We start from the raw sequence: 18472 nt of genomic DNA, 5'->3' as shown, positions 1-18472 counted from the left end.
CGACGACCGCAAGTTGGTATTGCAACGAGTGGAGTAGTGGGCGCGCGAACCACGGAGTGAGAGGCGAGTGCTGGTTGGCGACGTGCGATTTGATTTTGTTCAAATAAATTTTATTTTCTGGTTTATGAAGGCATCGATGATATCTATATTTTGTTCTTTTTTGACATGGCCCTATGCCAAACTTTGTTTTTTATTTTTTTAATAAAGACAATTTGCGTTTGATGATTAACGTTGTTATACGTGGTTATAACAGGGCATTAAGCCGACTTAACTATTTAACTAAAATTGTAAGTGTGAAAGACCGAGTTCGATTTTTAGTTTTTGTTTACTATTGTTGTGCTGTTGTTGGATTTCGACCCGATCTGGTATCAAGTTTTGTTATCTGCGATGCGTTTAGAAACTAAGACGCATATATGTTAAAGTTATTTTCTTTTGTACTCTGGACATGGCCTTATGCTGAATTCTGTTTTGCGTTACTAAAATAAGTTGCGTTTGGTTACTCATACATTTATATCTGATTTTGACAAGACACTATTTTGAGTTTATTAATTAAGTAAATTGTAGGTGCGTTAAAACATTATCAAAAGGGTTATTTTAGTTATCAGTACCGGTTCTTTTTTTTGTGTTTATTCTTAATATTAAATTAAATGAGGATGGTACATATATCCATGTGTTAACGAGACGATAAACCAAGCAATGGGATTTGTAAGTTTGATCGGGTTAACATAGAATATGCGGTACGGCTGCGATTGGATAAAGCAGTGGCAGCAGAACAACGTTTGGCATCGCGCTGATGGTGCGAATGATCCGGGTGGACGTCGGGGTATTGTGCGCGAGCGGTGCTGTTTTCTGGCACAAGGTGCCTGGAGTCGGCATGCGATCGTTGGACGTTTGGACAAGCGAGGACCAGCGCTACTTTGATCAACCTGAGCAGACTTAAATTGGTCAAACTCGACCTGGCTAAAGTCGACCTACGCAAAAACATTAGATGGCGCGCACGCGGAAGTCGAAAAAGGGGAAATCACTCCTATAAAAGGCGAGAGCGGACTGACCTCGAGGTCAGTCGGTCGTTAGAATCAGTCGTTCTTAATAGAAGCTGGTCGGTTCGTAAATTGTAACCCGATCCTGTCTCCGTACAAAGCGGTTAATTTTGTAAATTGAAATACGCGTAACACGGAAAGACTTTTTGTAGAATTGTTGCACGATAAAGAAAGGAAAAGAAGAAGAAGTAAAATATTTAAATTCAATTCAATACTTACCTTGTTGAATACTTACTTCGTCAATTGCCTTTCTTGATCCGACATTGAGCGGACCGTGGATCGAATAGCGGTGCCGTAGACGCGAAGGCTGAAGCTAGAGGATCGTGAAGCTGTGGAGCTGCAGAAAACCTGGATATTTCGGAAAAATCCGGTCAGAATCAGTTCATTCGAAGAAGCTCGGGTCGAGTATTGACCCGGAAAATACTTACCTTTCCACTTGGCGGTTAAAGTGGATGACGACCGTGGCCTGCAATTCAGATGAGAGAGGTGTAGTGTAGGTCTTCGGGGTGTGCTCGGGTAGAGCGTCTTAATAGGCCCTATAGGGGACCAATAAATTTGAACGGTTTGGTCACAACCTAACGTAGGCCATTCCCTCCGCCCTGCGAAATGCAAGCAAATAGAGGGTCATCCTCGAGCGGGAATCGTTGTCCGATGACAGACACGTAGAGTTCCGCTCGGGGGTAGTCCCTCCACAGGTGTTCACTCGCCACCGCCAGGCGGCATGGATACTCTCTCCGCTGTGGTCCGTCCACAATCTTGTGGACGAGGACCTCCTGATGGCCATATTTCTCTCGGCTACTTAGCTCGAGAGACCGGCCGAGGGGTCGGACCTCCAGTTGGAGATGGAACGACTCCGGGGCATCATGACTGACGCCTGTTTAATAAAAACATGGTTTTTAGAAAATAATTAAAGATTTGTTCTGCTTAATGATGTGTATTAAATAGCCGCAGTAATTTGACTGTGCTAACGTAGCATAATCATTTGTCTTTTAATTGGAGGCTGGAATGAAGGAATGGATGAGATTTAAGCTTTTTAAATTAAATAATAAAAATTTAAATTTTGAATAAAAATGTTCAAATAATATTATGGGACGATAAGACCCTATAGAATTTAATATAATTTTTATTAAAATACATTAGTTTTTAAATTTAGTATAAAATTATATTTAGTTGGGAGGATTAAAAAATTTTATAAACTTTTTTAATTTTATTTAATAGATAATCATATATTTATGAAAATATGAATAAGTTTTAAAAAAAATTATTGAAAAATTAATTACCTTAGGGATAACAGCGTAATATTTTTTTTAAGATCATATTATAAAAAATGATTGCGACCTCGATGTTGAATTAAAATAAAAATTAGATGGAAAAATTTAATTATTTAGTCTGTTCGACTATTAAAATTTTACATGATTTAAGTTTAGATCGGCGTAAGCCAGATCGGATTTTATCTATAATTAAAGTGTAAATAAATTTGTACGAAAGGACTTTTTATTTGAAATTTTTTTTAAATTAAAGAATAATATTAATTTTATAAAAATTGTAGATTACTTTGGCAGAATAGTGTAATAAATTTAGAATTTATAAATATATAAAAATAATTTATATAAGTAATAATTAAAAATATTTATTATTATTTAGTTTTAAATTTATTAAATTTATTAATTTTATTATTAATTTTATTGTTAGGGATTGCTTTTTTAACTTTATTAGAGCGGAAATTTTTAGGATATGTACAAATACGTAAAGGTCCTAATAAGGTCGGGTTAGTTGGTATTTTGCAACCTTTCAGCGATGCTATTAAATTATTAAATAAAGAATTATTTTATGTTTATAAATCTAATTATCGATTATTTTATTTGACTCCTTTAATGAGATTTGTAACTATATTATCTATATGATTATTATATCCGTTTGCTACTAATTTTTATTATTTAAATTTTTCTATTTTATTAATAATTATTTTTATATCTATTGGCGGGTATTTCATTATTTTTATAGGATGGTCAGCAAATTCAATTTATTCAATAATAGGGTCTATGCGATCTGTTGCTCAAATATTATCTTATAAAGTAAGGTTTATTTTAATTATTTTAATTTTAATAATTATAAGAGAAAGATACTCTTTTTTGGATTTTTATAAATATCAAATTTATATTTGGTATTTAGTTAGTTTATATCCTTTATTTTTGTTATATTTTATTAGAATTTTGGCTGAGTTAAATCGTAGCCCTATAGATTTTATTGAGGGCGAATCAGAGTTAGTTTCGGGGTTTAATATTGAATATTTTAGGGGGGGATTTACATTAATTTTTTTATCTGAATATGGTATGATTATTTTTTTTAGATTTATTAGAATTATTTTATTTACTAATTTACTTTTATATTCTATGTTAATATTTGTTATAATTAATTTAATAAGATCTTTGATTATTTTTATGCGAGGATTATTACCTCGAATGCGGTATAAATAAAAATATATTATTAGATTTATTAAATTAATATAAACATAAATTAAAATGAAAGAATTTAAAATCATTAAAATAAAAATAAAGTAAAAATTTGAATTTAATAAAAAAATATAGATTATAGTTCATTTAAAAATAAAAAACGTTAGTGGGGGAATTCTGGCTAAATTAAAAATTAATAACAAACAAATTAAATTAAAATTAATTGAAGGAAAGTTATTACTTAAAGAAAATCTAAATGAAATTTTAAAATATATAAAAATTATAATAATAATTAATGGGATAAGTGTATAGAATATTAAATATGAAAATCAGATTAGGGTTTTAAAATAAATTAAAATTAATATTTATCCGGTTAATCGAAGAAAACATTTGGTTAATTGAAGAAAATCTTAATAAAATTTTAAAATTTATTGAATTAATTATTTTAAAGGCGGAGATAAATGCAGATGTTAAAATTATAAAATATAGTAAAAAAATTGGAGGGTTAATAAGTGAAATTATGTATAAAGGAATAATTTTTTGAATTGTTAAAAAAATAAATAATGAATATCAATCTAAAAAAATAGCTACAGAAGGGATTCATGAATGAAATGGGGGGATCCCTAATTTAATTATAATAGAGATAAAAAAATTGATTATAATAAAATTTATTTGTATATATATAAAATTATTAATAATTAAAGTTAACATTATTATTAAGGAAGCTAAAGCTTGAATGAGATAATATAAAAAAATAATTTTTTTATTTTTTAATTTAATTGATAAAAAACAAATGAATAAAAAATTATTAATTTCCATAATAATACAAATTATTAATAAATCGTATAAAAATAAAGAAATAAAAGAAAAATAAATTAAATAAGACATTAAAAAAAATTTTATGAATAAATTATGATGCATATAAATAAAATTAATTTTTTAGTTGTATTAAACTTTGAATAAATATTGAATATTAATATTATATTTTAATGTATTATAAAGCATAAAAATTTTTGAAATTTTTTGAGATAGTTTAAATCTATTAAATATAAAAAAATTAATTTAAATGAAAACATATATAAATTATGTATGATTTATTCTATCAAAATAATCCTTTTATCAGGCATATCATTAAATAAATTTTTAGTTATTAATAAAATTTAAATAGCAAAAATAATTAATTAAATAAGAGAAAGATAAAATTTCTATATTTAGGGTATGAACCTAAAAGCTTAGAGAATTAGCTTACTTACTTTAATTAAATAAATATAAATTAGTATAATATTTTTGAAAATTGACTATTAATCATTAGTTAAAATTAAATATGATAAGTAAATTTAATTTAAAAAAAGGTTATAAGTAAATTTAAATAAATAATTTAAATTAAATTTGTATTAGTAAAAATAATAAAAGAATTTATTAAAATTAAAGTAGTTATAAAGATTAATTAATAAATTAAATAATAAAATATTATAAATAAAATTATTATAAAAATTGATTTTTTAAAAATAATTAGTTATTATAGAATTAAAAAAGTATAATTAGTTAAAATAAAATTCAGAGGGAGAGAGTAATTTTATTTAAATTTAATAATTGACTATTTTAATTATATGTATTTATAAAAAAAAAATATATTATTAAAATTAAAATTAAAAAACTTATCTATAAATAAAATAATTAATAATAATTAAAAATCTTATTTATATAAATTTAAGGAGAGTATTTTATAGAAAGTAAAAAAAATTAAAAATTTAAGTTTTTATTTATATATACATTAATATTATTTAATATGTATTATTTAATGTTAATAAAATATTTTAATTATTTTTATAAATATATAATTAATTATATATATTTAAAATATTTAATTAACATTAATTATTTATTATTAATTAATTAAAACTTATTAATCATTATTTTTAATTTAAAATATTAAAAACCTAAAATATAGAAAAAAAATTATTTATTAATAAAATATTTTAATATATTTAAATAATTATTAATAATTAATAATAATGATAATAATATAAAAAAGGGGGGAATATTATTTAATTTTTTTTTTATGTATATTATAAATTAAATTTTATATTCATATTAAATTTAAATTTAAATTATTTTTATAATTTGTTTTTAATAATTAATAAATATAATTAAAAATTAATTTTTTTTTTTAAATTTATTTTATAATTTAAAGTATAAATAAAATTTTAAAAAATTATATAAAATTTAAATAATTTAATAATATATAAATTAGTATTTATAATAATTAATTAAATGAAAATTTATAATAGAAAATTATAATTTATTATTAATAAATAAAGTGCCAGCAATTGCGGTTTATACTTTAAATAAAAATAAATTTAAATAATTATATATAAATATAAAATATATAAATAAATAAATATATTTAACTAATTTATTTTTTTATGGTGAAATATGAATAGATATTAAAAGTTAAATAATTTTATTTAAATTAATAATAAAATTAAAAAAATTTATATAATAAATTAGGATTAGATACCCTATTATTTAAATGAAAATAAAATATAATTAAATATTAAATGTTAATCATTAAAAATAAAAAATTTGGCGGTATTTTATGATTTAGAGGAACTTGTTGATTAATTTGATAATCCACGAATAGAATTACTTAATTTAATTTTTATATATTGTTGTTGAAAAATTATATTAAAAGATTAATAATTTAAAAATTAATTATAATTATAATTCAAATCAAAATGTAGAATAGTTAAGATTTAAATGAGTTACATTTAATTTAATTAATTGAAATAAATTTTTAAAGTTTTATAAATATTGAATTTAATTGTAAAGTTAAAAAAATATTTAAATTGAATTTTAAATAAAATATGTACAAATTGCCCGTCATTTTCATTAATAAAAATTTATGGAAAAAGTCGTAACAAAGTAAATATATTGGAAAATGTATTTAGAATAAAAAAAAATTTTAGTTTAAATAAAAATTTTTCATTTACATTGAAAAGATTAATTAAAAATTTTTAAAATTTTATTATAATTAATAAATAAATTATTAATAATAAATAAATATAAGAAAAAATATTATAAATTATTAAATAAAATTATATTAAAAAAAAAAAGTTTTAGTAAAAAATTTTAAAATAATTATTTTAATTTTAATGATAATGTAATGTAAATGAAAATAAAAAAATTTTTTTAGAGTAATTTTAGTTGAATGTACCTTTTGTATCAGGGTTTATTAAAAAAAATTATTGATAAATAAATTTCTCGAAAGAAAAAGAGTTAAATAAATAAATAAAATTTAATATAAAAAAATTATTTTTAATATTTATTTAGAGAAGATATTTTAATCAATTTTTTTTAAATTTAATTTTTTTTTATATAAATTTAATTTAGATATAAATTTAAATATGTAAATTTTTATTAAAGTTTAAAATAATTTTTATTTACAATAAATATATTGATTTATATTAAAAATTTATGGGATAATCTATAAATTAATTTTAAAATTTAAAAAATTTATTAATATTATTTATAAAAATTTTATAAAAATGGTTTTAAAATTTAAAATTTTTTGAAAAAATTTAATAATTTATTTATTTTAGCATAGTTTAATTATAATTTTAAAATTAAAATAAATTTAATAAATTAAAAAAATATTTTTATTAATTTAAATTAAAAATTAATAATGATAAAATTAGTATTATTTATAAAATTTATTTTTAAAAATTTGATAATAATTAATAATTTATATTTAATTAAAGAATTAGGCAAAATAAATTTATTTAATATATTTAAATAAAATTAAGTCCACCTGTTTAATAAAAACATGGTTTTTAGAAAATAATTAAAGATTTGTTCTGCTCAATGATGTGTATTAAATAGCCGCAGTAATTTGACTGTGCTAACGTAGCATAATCATTTGTCTTTTAATTGGAGGCTGGAATGAAGGAATGGATGAGATTTAAGCTTTTTAAATTAAATAATAAAAATTTAAATTTTGAATAAAAATGTTCAAATAATATTATGGGACGATAAGACCCTATAGAATTTAATATAATTTTTATTAAAATACATTAGTTTTTAAATTTAGTATAAAATTATATTTAGTTGGGAGGATTAAAAAATTTTATAAACTTTTTTAATTTTATTTAATAGATAATCATATATTTATGAAAATATGAATAAGTTTTAAAAAAAATTATTGAAAAATTAATTACCTTAGGGATAACAGCGTAATATTTTTTTTAAGATCATATTATAAAAAATGATTGCGACCTCGATGTTGAATTAAAATAAAAATTAGATGGAAAAATTTAATTATTTAGTCTGTTCGACTATTAAAATTTTACATGATTTGAGTTTAGATCGGCGTAAGCCAGATCGGATTTTATCTATAATTAAAGTGTAAATAAATTTGTACGAAAGGACTTTTTATTTGAAATTTTTTTTAAATTAAAGAATAATATTAATTTTATAAAAATTGTAGATTACTTTGGCAGAATAGTGTAATAAATTTAGAATTTATAAATATATAAAAATAATTTATATAAGTAATAATTAAAAATATTTATTATTATTTAGTTTTAAATTTATTAAATTTATTAATTTTATTATTAATTTTATTGTTAGGGATTGCTTTTTTAACTTTATTAGAGCGGAAATTTTTAGGATATACATGTACAAATACGTAAAGGTCCTAATAAGGTCGGGTTAGTTGGTATTTTGCAACCTTTCAGCGATGCTATTAAATTATTAAATAAAGAATTATTTTATGTTTATAAATCTAATTATCGATTATTTTATTTGACTCCTTTAATGAGATTTGTAACTATATTATCTATATGATTATTATATCCGTTTGCTACTAATTTTTATTATTTAAATTTTTCTATTTTATTAATAATTATTTTTATATCTATTGGCGGGTATTTCATTATTTTTATAGGATGGTCAGCAAATTCAATTTATTCAATAATAGGGTCTATGCGATCTGTTGCTCAAATATTATCTTATGAAGTAAGGTTTATTTTAATTATTTTAATTTTAATAATTATAAGAGAAAGATACTCTTTTTTGAATTTTTATAAATATCAAATTTATATTTGGTATTTAGTTAGTTTATATCCTTTATTTTTGTTATATTTTATTAGAATTTTGGCTGAGTTAAATCGTAGCCCTATAGATTTTATTGAGGGCGAATCAGAGTTAGTTTCGGGGTTTAATATTGAATATTTTAGGGGGGGATTTACATTAATTTTTTTATCTGAATATGGTATGATTATTTTTTTTAGATTTATTAGAATTATTTTATTTACTAATTTACTTTTATATTCTATGTTAATATTTGTTATAATTAATTTAATAAGATCTTTGATTATTTTTATGCGAGGATTATTACCTCGAATGCGGTATGATGAATTAATATATTTATGTTGAAAAATTATTTTGCCTATTATTTTAATATATTTAGTTTTAATTTTAAGAATAAAATTCATAATAGTTATTGTTTTATTATAGAATAGAGATAAAGTGGGCTTAAGTTGTGTGGTGTGTGTGAGATTAAAAATAAGTAATTTGGAAGTTAATAGAAAATTTTGAATTTCTTTATTATGTTTTCAAAACATAAACTTATTAATCAAGATCATTAACTTATGAATTTATAATTTTTTTATTGGTTAATAGTTAAATATAAATAATAAAAATAAATTTTTAATTTAATAAAATAATATCTCAGATTTTTATTATGATAGATATAAGAATAAAATAAAGAAAATAAATAACTGATAAAATTTGACTAATTCTAATAAATGGATATTCAATTACTTGGGCTCCTGCCCAAGTAAGGAGAATAAATGTGTTTAAAAAAATTCAATATAATAGCTGGTTAATAGGATAAATTATTAATGAATTGAATTTAGGGGTTAAAAGAGGAAGGGTGTATAAGATTAAAATTGATATTAATAGGGCAATAACCCCCCCTAGTTTATTAGGGATTGATCGAAGAATAGCATAAGCAAAGAGAAAGTATCATTCAGGTTGAATATGAATAGGTGTAATTATAGGATTTGCGAGAAGAAAGTTATCAGGATCCCTAAATATATATGGATATTCTAGATTAATAATTCAAAAAATTATGATGAAAATTATAAAAGTAATATTATCTTTTATCGTGAAGTAAATATGAAATGGAATTTTATAGAGATTTCTATTAGTTTCTAAAGGATTAGAAGATCCTGTATTATGTAAGAAAAATAAATGTAAAATAATTATTAATATAATTAGAGAGAGGAAGGGTATAATAAAATGAAGAGAGTAAAATCGATTTAAAGTTGCGTTATTAATAGAGAATCCCCCTCAAATTCATTGGACGATTATATTTCCTATGTAGGGGATTGTGGAAATTAAATTAGTAATAACTGTTGCTCCTCAGAATGATATTTGGCCTCATGGCAAAACGTATCCTAAAAAAGCTGTTGCTATGGATATTAAGAAGATTCTTACTCCAATTATTCAGGTATTAAAAAGTTTGTAAGAATTATAGTATAATCCTCGTCTAATATGAATATATATACAGATAAAAAATATTGAAGCTCCATTTATGTGAATATTATGCAATAATCATCCTAATTTTACATTTTGAATAATGTGAATAATTCTGTTAAAAGCATAATTTATATTAGAACAATAATGTATGGATAAAAAAAAGCCCCTTAAAATTTGGATAAATAAGAATATTCCTAATAATGATCCAAAATTTCATCAGTAAGAAATATTAATTGGTGTAGGGAGTTTAAGTAAAGAGTTATTAATAAATATTATTAAGTTTTTATTCATAAATAAATTTTTAATTGATTTTACGTATAGTGAATAATTTAATAGAACAAACTTTGATAATAGTAAATAATGAAATTAGTAGATAAAATATTGAGCTAATAGTTATATTATTATATGGGTATTCATAAAGGTTAATAATATTTTGATAATTTATTTCATTAAATTTTAAGATTATTATTGAATCACTATAATTAAATTTATTTTTTAATAAGTTAGGTCAAGGTAAATTGAAATATATATATATCTAATTAATAATAATCAATTTAAAATGAATAATATAAGTAAATAGGGGTTGTAATTATTAAGTTTATTTTGATCATTTGAGATTAATCTTGCAAAATAAAGAAAAATAATTAATAAGCCTCTAATTATAATTAAGAATAATATAATAGAATAAATATAATTAGATTGTCAGACTGAAAGATTTATGCAAATAAATATTCTAAAAATTAAAATAGAGATAATTATTCAGATAGGGTGGATAGAGCTGTTATTAGTAGCTAGTAAAAATAAAATAATAAAAAATATTAAAAAAATTAAAATAGTAAAAGTAAGTAATTCTTTATTCATATATAAGAGGGGTTGAAAAAATTAAAGTTTAATTAAATTGAATATATTGGTAAAAATCAATGAAAATTTAATTATTTTCAAAAAATAGTTTAGAAAAAGAATATTAATTTTGGAGATTAATGGCATAAATAGATTTATTTTTTGAATTATATAATAAAATAATTATATAATTATTTATATTGATTTATTAATTTATACATATATATATATATAATTATTTTATTATTATTAATTTTTATATATAAATTTATATTAATTATTTTAATAATAATTGAATTAATAGTATTAATTTTATCAATAATTATATTTATGATTTTTAGGATATTTAATTTGGAGATTTTTATAATTTATTATTTAGTTTTTAGTGTGTGTGAAGGAGTTTTGGGATTAACATTATTGGTAATTATTGTTCGTTTTCATGGGAATGAATTATATTATTTATTTAATATTAATAAGTTTTAATTAAAAAATTAAAAATTTATTTAATATTTTATATTAAAATATTTTATAATTTTACACAAATTTATTATAATAAATATTTTTAATTTACAAAATTAATGTTTTAGTATAAACTATAGTATAATTAAATTATTCTATTATTTATTTTTTTTGAATTAATATGATAAAATTTTTATTTTTTTTTATATTTATAATTTTATTAATAAAAAATAAAAAAATTATATTTTTTTATAATTCATGTTTTATTTTTAGATTTTCATTTTTATTTAAATTTATATTTAAAGATGATATTTGAATTAGGGTGAGAATATTTATAGGGTTTGATTTTTATTCATTTTTTTTATTAGCTTTAAGATTTTGAATTTTAGCTTTAATAAAAATAGTTATTCAGTTGGAGGAGAGGAGTGGTAGGCTAATTAAAATAAATTATGAAAAATAATTGTTAATATTTGAAATTATATTATTAATTTTAATTATTTATTTTTCTTCTATAAATTTAATATTATTTTATTTAATGTTTGTGAGTTAAGATTAATTCCTATGTTTATTGTCATTATTTATTGAGGGTTAAATTTTGAACGAACCTCTGCATCTTATTATTTATTAATATATACAATATTTATTTCTTTGCCTTTATTAATTTATTTATATGAAATTTATAAGCATAATATAACATTTGATTTTAATTTATTGATAAAAAATATAATAATTAATATAGGATTTTGAGATTATTTAGTTTATTTTATAGCATTTTTTATTAAGCTACCAATTTTTATTTTTCATGTTTGGTTGCCTAAGGCCCATGTTGAAGCGCCTGTTTATGGGTCAATAATTTTAGCTGCTGTTTTATTGAAATTAGGGGGGTATGGTTTATTACGTTTTATTATAATATTTATTTTTCAAAGGAATAAGTATAGGTATGTAATTTTTAGAGTTGGGATTGTAGGAAGGTTGTTTATTGGTATTTTATGTTTAGTTGAAATTGATATAAAAAGTTTGGTGGCTTATTCTTCTGTTGTACATATAAATGTAATAATATGTTCAATATTAACAATAATAAAATTAGGATTTATTAGTGCTTATATTTTAATAATTTCTCATGGCCTATGTTCATCAGGTTTATTTTTTATAGTGAATTTATATTATGAGCGATCAGGGAGTCGGTTAATTTTTTTTAATAAAGGAATATTAAATATTTTTCCGTCTTTAAGAATTTGATGATTTTTATTATGTGCTGCTAACTTTTCTTTTCCTTTTTCTTTAAATTTTTTTAGAGAGATTTTTATAATTAGAGTTTTAATTAGATGAGAGATATCTGTTATTATTTATATAATAATAATTTGTTTTTTTAGGAGTGCTTATTCATTATATTTATATTCATATATTCAGCATGGATTTAATTATTTTGAAGAAAAATTTTCAACAATTTATTTATATAAAAGATTATATGATTATTTTGATTCATTTAATTCCTTTAATTTTAATAATTTTAAATTTAAGTTTTTTACATTAATTTTTTTAAATAGAATTTAGTTTTGTTATATTAGTCAATATAGATAATATTAATTATTAATAAATAAGTAATGTTTATTATTTATTTATTTTATTATAATGTCATTATTTAAGTAGTTTAAAATAAAATATTAATTTGTGAAATTAGTGATATAAAAAAAATTTATCTTAGATTATTATAAATTTATTCATTTTTTATAATAATTATTTTTATGTTATTTTTTTTTATAAGATTATATTTAAATTTAATAAATTTAAGATATATAATGGAATGATTATTTTTTAATTTTAATTCAATTAATGTAGAATTTTATATTTTATTTGATTGAGTCTCATTGTTCATTGGGGTAGTTATATTAATTTCTTCAATAATTATATTACATAGAATAATTTATATAGGCGATGACATATTTATTGATCGGTTTATTAAGTTAGTAATTATATTTGTTTTATCAATAATTTTAATGATTATTAGCCCTAATTTAATTAGAATTTTATTTGGGTGAGATGGGTTAGAATTAACTTCTTATTGTTTAGTGATTTATTATCAGAATTATTTATCATATAATTCTGGGATAGTGACAGTCTTATGCAATCGAGTGGGAGATATTGGGTTATTAATAAGAATTGGATTAATATTTACATTTTGAAGTTGGAATTTAAGTTTTATGGAAAATTATAAGTTAATTTTAAGAATAATTGTTTTAGCAGCAGCTACAAAAAGTGCTCAGATTCCTTTTTCTGTTTCATTACCAATAGCTATGGCCGCCCCGACCCCAGTATCAGCCTTGGTTCATTCATCAACTTTGGTTACTGCAGGGGTTTATCTAATAATTCGTTTTAATAAATATTTAATGAATAGGGGCATTGAGAAAATTTTATTATATATTTCAATTTTTACTATATTTATAGCTGGGTTGATGGCAAATTTTGAAAATGATTTAAAAAAAATTATTGCTTTATCTACTTTAAGTCAATTAGGGTTAATGATAATAATTTTAAGTTTAAGATTTAATTTTTTAGCCTTTTTTCATCTATTGACTCATGCAATTTTTAAGTCATTATTATTTATGTGTGCAGGAGTTATAATTCATTTAATGAATAATAATCAGGATATTCGATTATGTGGTAATTTAAATGAGTTTACTCCATTTACTATAATAAGATTTTATATTTCTAGATTAGCATTAATAGGAATTCCTTTTTTAGCCGGATTTTATTCTAAAGATTTAATTATAGAAATTATCTATTTAAATAATATTAATATTTTTTTATTAATAATAATTACTTTATCAATTTCTCTTACTGTGTCATATTCTTTACGATTGATTTATTATATTTATTTTGGCTCATTTAAAAATTCAAGATTTTATTATTATAAAGAAGATAAATTAATGAATTTATCGATGTTTATTTTATTAATCTTAAGGTTAATTAGAGGATCTATATTAATGTGAATATTTTTTTTTGATAATTACTTTTTATATATGAATGTAAATGTAAAAATAACTACAATGTTATTATTATTTGTGGGAGTATTATTAAGGTTGATTATGTCTATAAAAAATTTAATTAATATATTAATATTTAGTTATTTTTTTAGATCTATATGATTTATAAATTATATATATATATATATATATGAATTTATAGTCTTATTATAATTTGTAGATTAAACACCTATAGGATAGATAAGATATGGATTGAATTTATGGGAAAGAAAATTATTTATAGGATAATAAATAGATTAGTAATTAAGATAAAATTATTTAAAATTTATATATTTATTTTTATTTCAGTATTAATTTTATTAATTATTTTTTTTATTAGTTAATTAATTTTTAAAGTAATTTATATTTAAATAGCTTAAATTTCGTAAAGCATAATATTGAAGATATTAAGATAATAAGATTTTATTTTTAAATAATTTATTTATAAATAAAGAAAAATTTATTATTTTTATAATGAAAATATAAGGTTTTTATTAATTAAACTATATAAATGAATAAAAAAGAAAAATTAACTAGAATTTTTTTATAGATTCAATATAATTATTAACAATAATTTACCTCTTTTTTGGTTTTAGTTAATAATTTTTAATTAGATATTTATTAAATTTATGAAATAAAATGAAACCTTTCATTGAATGTTGAGTTAGAAGCTCAAAAATATTATTATTTCAAAAAATAAATTTTATTCGATGTGATTCTTTTAGATTAATTGAAATTAATCAAATTTTTAGGTCGAAATTAAATGTAAATATTTACTTTAAAAGAAAATTAAGATTTAAATATTAAGATATTTAATTTTTAATTGCAATTTAAATGTTATTTATGTTTAACTAAAATCCTGAATAAAATTTATCAAGAATAAAAAATAAATTTATGAATGTAAAAAAATTATAAATTTTAATTAGTTTTTCAGTCAATTGATTTTTCTAAATATTCAATGATTAGGCCAGAAATTAGAATGAAAATGAACAATAATGAGGAAAAAATAATAATTTTATTTATAAAATATATGTAAATTAATGGGATTAAGAGAGTAATTTCAATGTCAAAAATTAAAAAGATTAAACTAATTAAAAAAAATTGAATTCTAAATGGGTGACGAGAATTAGATAGAGGATCAAATCCACATTCAAATGGTGAGATTTTTTCTCGATTTGCTAATGATTTAGATGAGATAAGTAAATTAATTAATAAAATTAGAGTTGATAGAATAATAAAAAATGTAATTATATAAATAAAAGTTAAAATTATTTATATTAAAATTTTATTAATTTTTTTAATTGGAAATTAAATGTAATATGAATATACTATATAAATTTATAAAATAATAAATTAATTTAAATTAAGTAATATTTTAGTATCTTCATCAATAAATAGAAATATATAAAAATAATCAAACAACATCTACAAAATGTCAGTATCAGGCTGCTGCCTCAAAACCAAAATGGTGAGATTTTCTGAAATGAAGAAAATTTATGCGAAGCAAACAAATTGAAAGAAATAGCGTCCCAATAATTACATGAATTCCGTGAAAGCCTGTAGCTAGAAAAAAGGTTGACCCATAAATAGAGTCAGCAATTGAAAAAGGTGACTCGAAATATTCAATTATTTGAAGGGAGGTAAAATAAATCCCAAGTATAATTGTTAATAAAAGGCTTTGATATCTTTCATTAAAGTTTTTATTTAAGATAGAATGATGCGTTCAAGTTACTGTTATCCCAGAGGATAAAAGAATAATAGTATTTATTAGAGGGATATCAAATGGATTGAATGGTTTAATGCCTAAGGGGGGTCATAATTGACCAATTTCTATGGAAGGGGCTAAAGCAGAATGAAAATAAGCTCAGAAAAAGGAAATAAAAAAGAAAATTTCTGAAATAATAAATAAAATTATCCCTAAGCGAAGGCCAATATATACATTAATTGTATGAGATCCTTGAAATGTTGATTCTCGTGTTACATCTCGTCATCATTGATATATGCATAATAATGTGCAAGGAATAGAAATTATAATTAGATAATTTAATTTATGAAATCATATAATTATTGAAATTAAGTTATTAAATAATCTGAAAGAAATAATAATAGGCCAAGGTCTAATTGATACTAAATGAAATGAATGATTTTGATGTAATTTTGTCATAATGATAATACTATAAAATTTGATTATAATTATTTATTATTTATTTATTTGAAATAGTAAAAATTAATTAAATTTCTCTTCTAAATAATGTAGAAAGAATGGAAAACACATAGGCCTGAATAATTGATACAAATAATTCAAGAATAAATAATAAAAGTTGAGAGGAGATTATAATTAAAAAAATTAAGAAATTATTAATAATTTGCCCAGAAAGATCCTAATAATAATAAAAGTAAATGTCCTGCAATTATATTTGCTGTCAGACGAATTGCCAACGTGAGAGGCCGGATAATCAGACTGATTGATTCAATAATGACTATAAATGGTATTAGAATGAAGGGAGTTCCTTGAGGGGTAAGATGAGAAAAGAAATCATTAGTGTAATTTAAAATTCTAAATAACATTATAGAAATTCACAGGGATAAAGATAAAGAAAGACAAAAACTTAAGTGACTAGAAGATGTAAAGATATAGGGGAATAAGCCTATGAAATTATTTACAATAATAAATAAAAATAAACTAATAAAAATAATTAAATTAGAATAGGAATAATTAATTAAAATTTTAAATTCTTTTATTAGAAAATTTAATAAAAAATTAAAAAATATATGTAAACGAGAGGGGATAAGTCAATATTGATATGAAAAAATAAGAAAAATAATTAAAGTTCTTAATCAATTTAGAGAAAAATTAATTCTAGTTGAGGGGTCAAAAATAGAAAATAAATTTATTATCATTTTCAAATTCATTTTTTAGGATTTGTTAAAATTATATTATTATAATAATTAATTTTTAAGTTGATAGGATAAAAATAAATAATGCTTAAAATCATAAAAAGTGAAAATATAGTTAAAATTAACATTATTGCTCATATTATCGGTATTATGTGTGGTATAAAAGAATATTTTTGTGGGGGTGAAAATATTTTTAAATTGACAATTTAATGTTTTTTAATATTAAACTAATTCTTTACATTAAAAATAGGGTGTTAGATCTATTATAATTTGACTTAAAAAGTCAAAACTTACTTTCAGTCATTTAATGAATGTAAAAATTATATTTTATATTTATTAATTATTCAATTAAAATAAAAAAAATTAGTTAAAAGGTAAGAAGTCAGTCTTTGAAGTTAGGAAAGTTTGTTGATTCAATAACAATGAGTATAAATCTATGATTTATAGCACAAATTTCAGAACATTGGCCAAAAAAAAGACCTGGTCGGTTTATAATTAACATTGATTGATTTAGTCGTCCGGGTGTAGAATCTATTTTAATTCCTAAAGATGGGACTGTTCAAGCGTGAATTACATCTATAGATGTAGTTAAAACACGAATGGGATAATTATATGGAAGAATACAACGATTATCTACGTCTAATAGACGAAATTCATTGGGGTTTAATTCATTAGTAGGAATTATAAATGAATCAAATTCAATATTTAAAAAATCTGAAAGTTCATACCTTCAATATCATTGATGTCCCATAGATTTCAGGGTAATTTTATTATTAAATATCTCATCAGTTAAATATAAAATTTTAATTGATGGGATGGCAATAAAAATTAAAATAAATATTGGAAAAATAGTTCAAATTAATTCAATAGTGTGGCCTTGAAGTATAAATCGGTCAGTAAATTTATTATTAATTATTGAAATTATAATAAAAAGAATTAATAAAGTAATGAAAATTAAAATTATTATAGTAAAATCATGAAAAAAAATTATTATATCATATGTAGGTGAATTAGAATTTTGAAGGAAAATTATTCAAGTAATTATTTTTAATAAAAGAATTTATCTTTATATATAGAGTTTAAATCTATTGCCACTAATCTGCCATATTAAAATTTTTTAAAGTTGATAATTTTTAATTAAATTGAAGGAATTTCATTATATCTGTGATTAACAGGTGGTAATTTTCTTAGTCATTCTAATGAAGGATTAAGATAG

The 18472-nt window shown here is 20.4% G+C and overlaps 3 pseudogenes; 1 reads left to right on the top strand and 2 right to left on the bottom strand.

Moving 5' to 3' along the window:
- Positions 1-9223: 9223 nt before the first annotated feature.
- On the bottom strand, positions 9224-10327 carry LOC140675553 (cytochrome b-like; annotated as a pseudogene).
- A 2837-nt stretch (positions 10328-13164) lies between these two features.
- Positions 13165-14481, top strand: LOC140675543 (NADH-ubiquinone oxidoreductase chain 5-like; annotated as a pseudogene).
- A 1240-nt stretch (positions 14482-15721) lies between these two features.
- Positions 15722-16522, bottom strand: LOC140675527 (cytochrome c oxidase subunit 3-like; annotated as a pseudogene).
- Positions 16523-18472: the final 1950 nt, after the last annotated feature.

This window comes from Anoplolepis gracilipes, unplaced genomic scaffold (assembly GCF_047496725.1).
Source record: "Anoplolepis gracilipes unplaced genomic scaffold, ASM4749672v1 Contig19, whole genome shotgun sequence".
NCBI classification, from domain to species: domain Eukaryota; kingdom Metazoa; phylum Arthropoda; class Insecta; order Hymenoptera; family Formicidae; genus Anoplolepis; species Anoplolepis gracilipes.
This window is presented reverse-complemented; position numbering and strand designations above follow the sequence as displayed.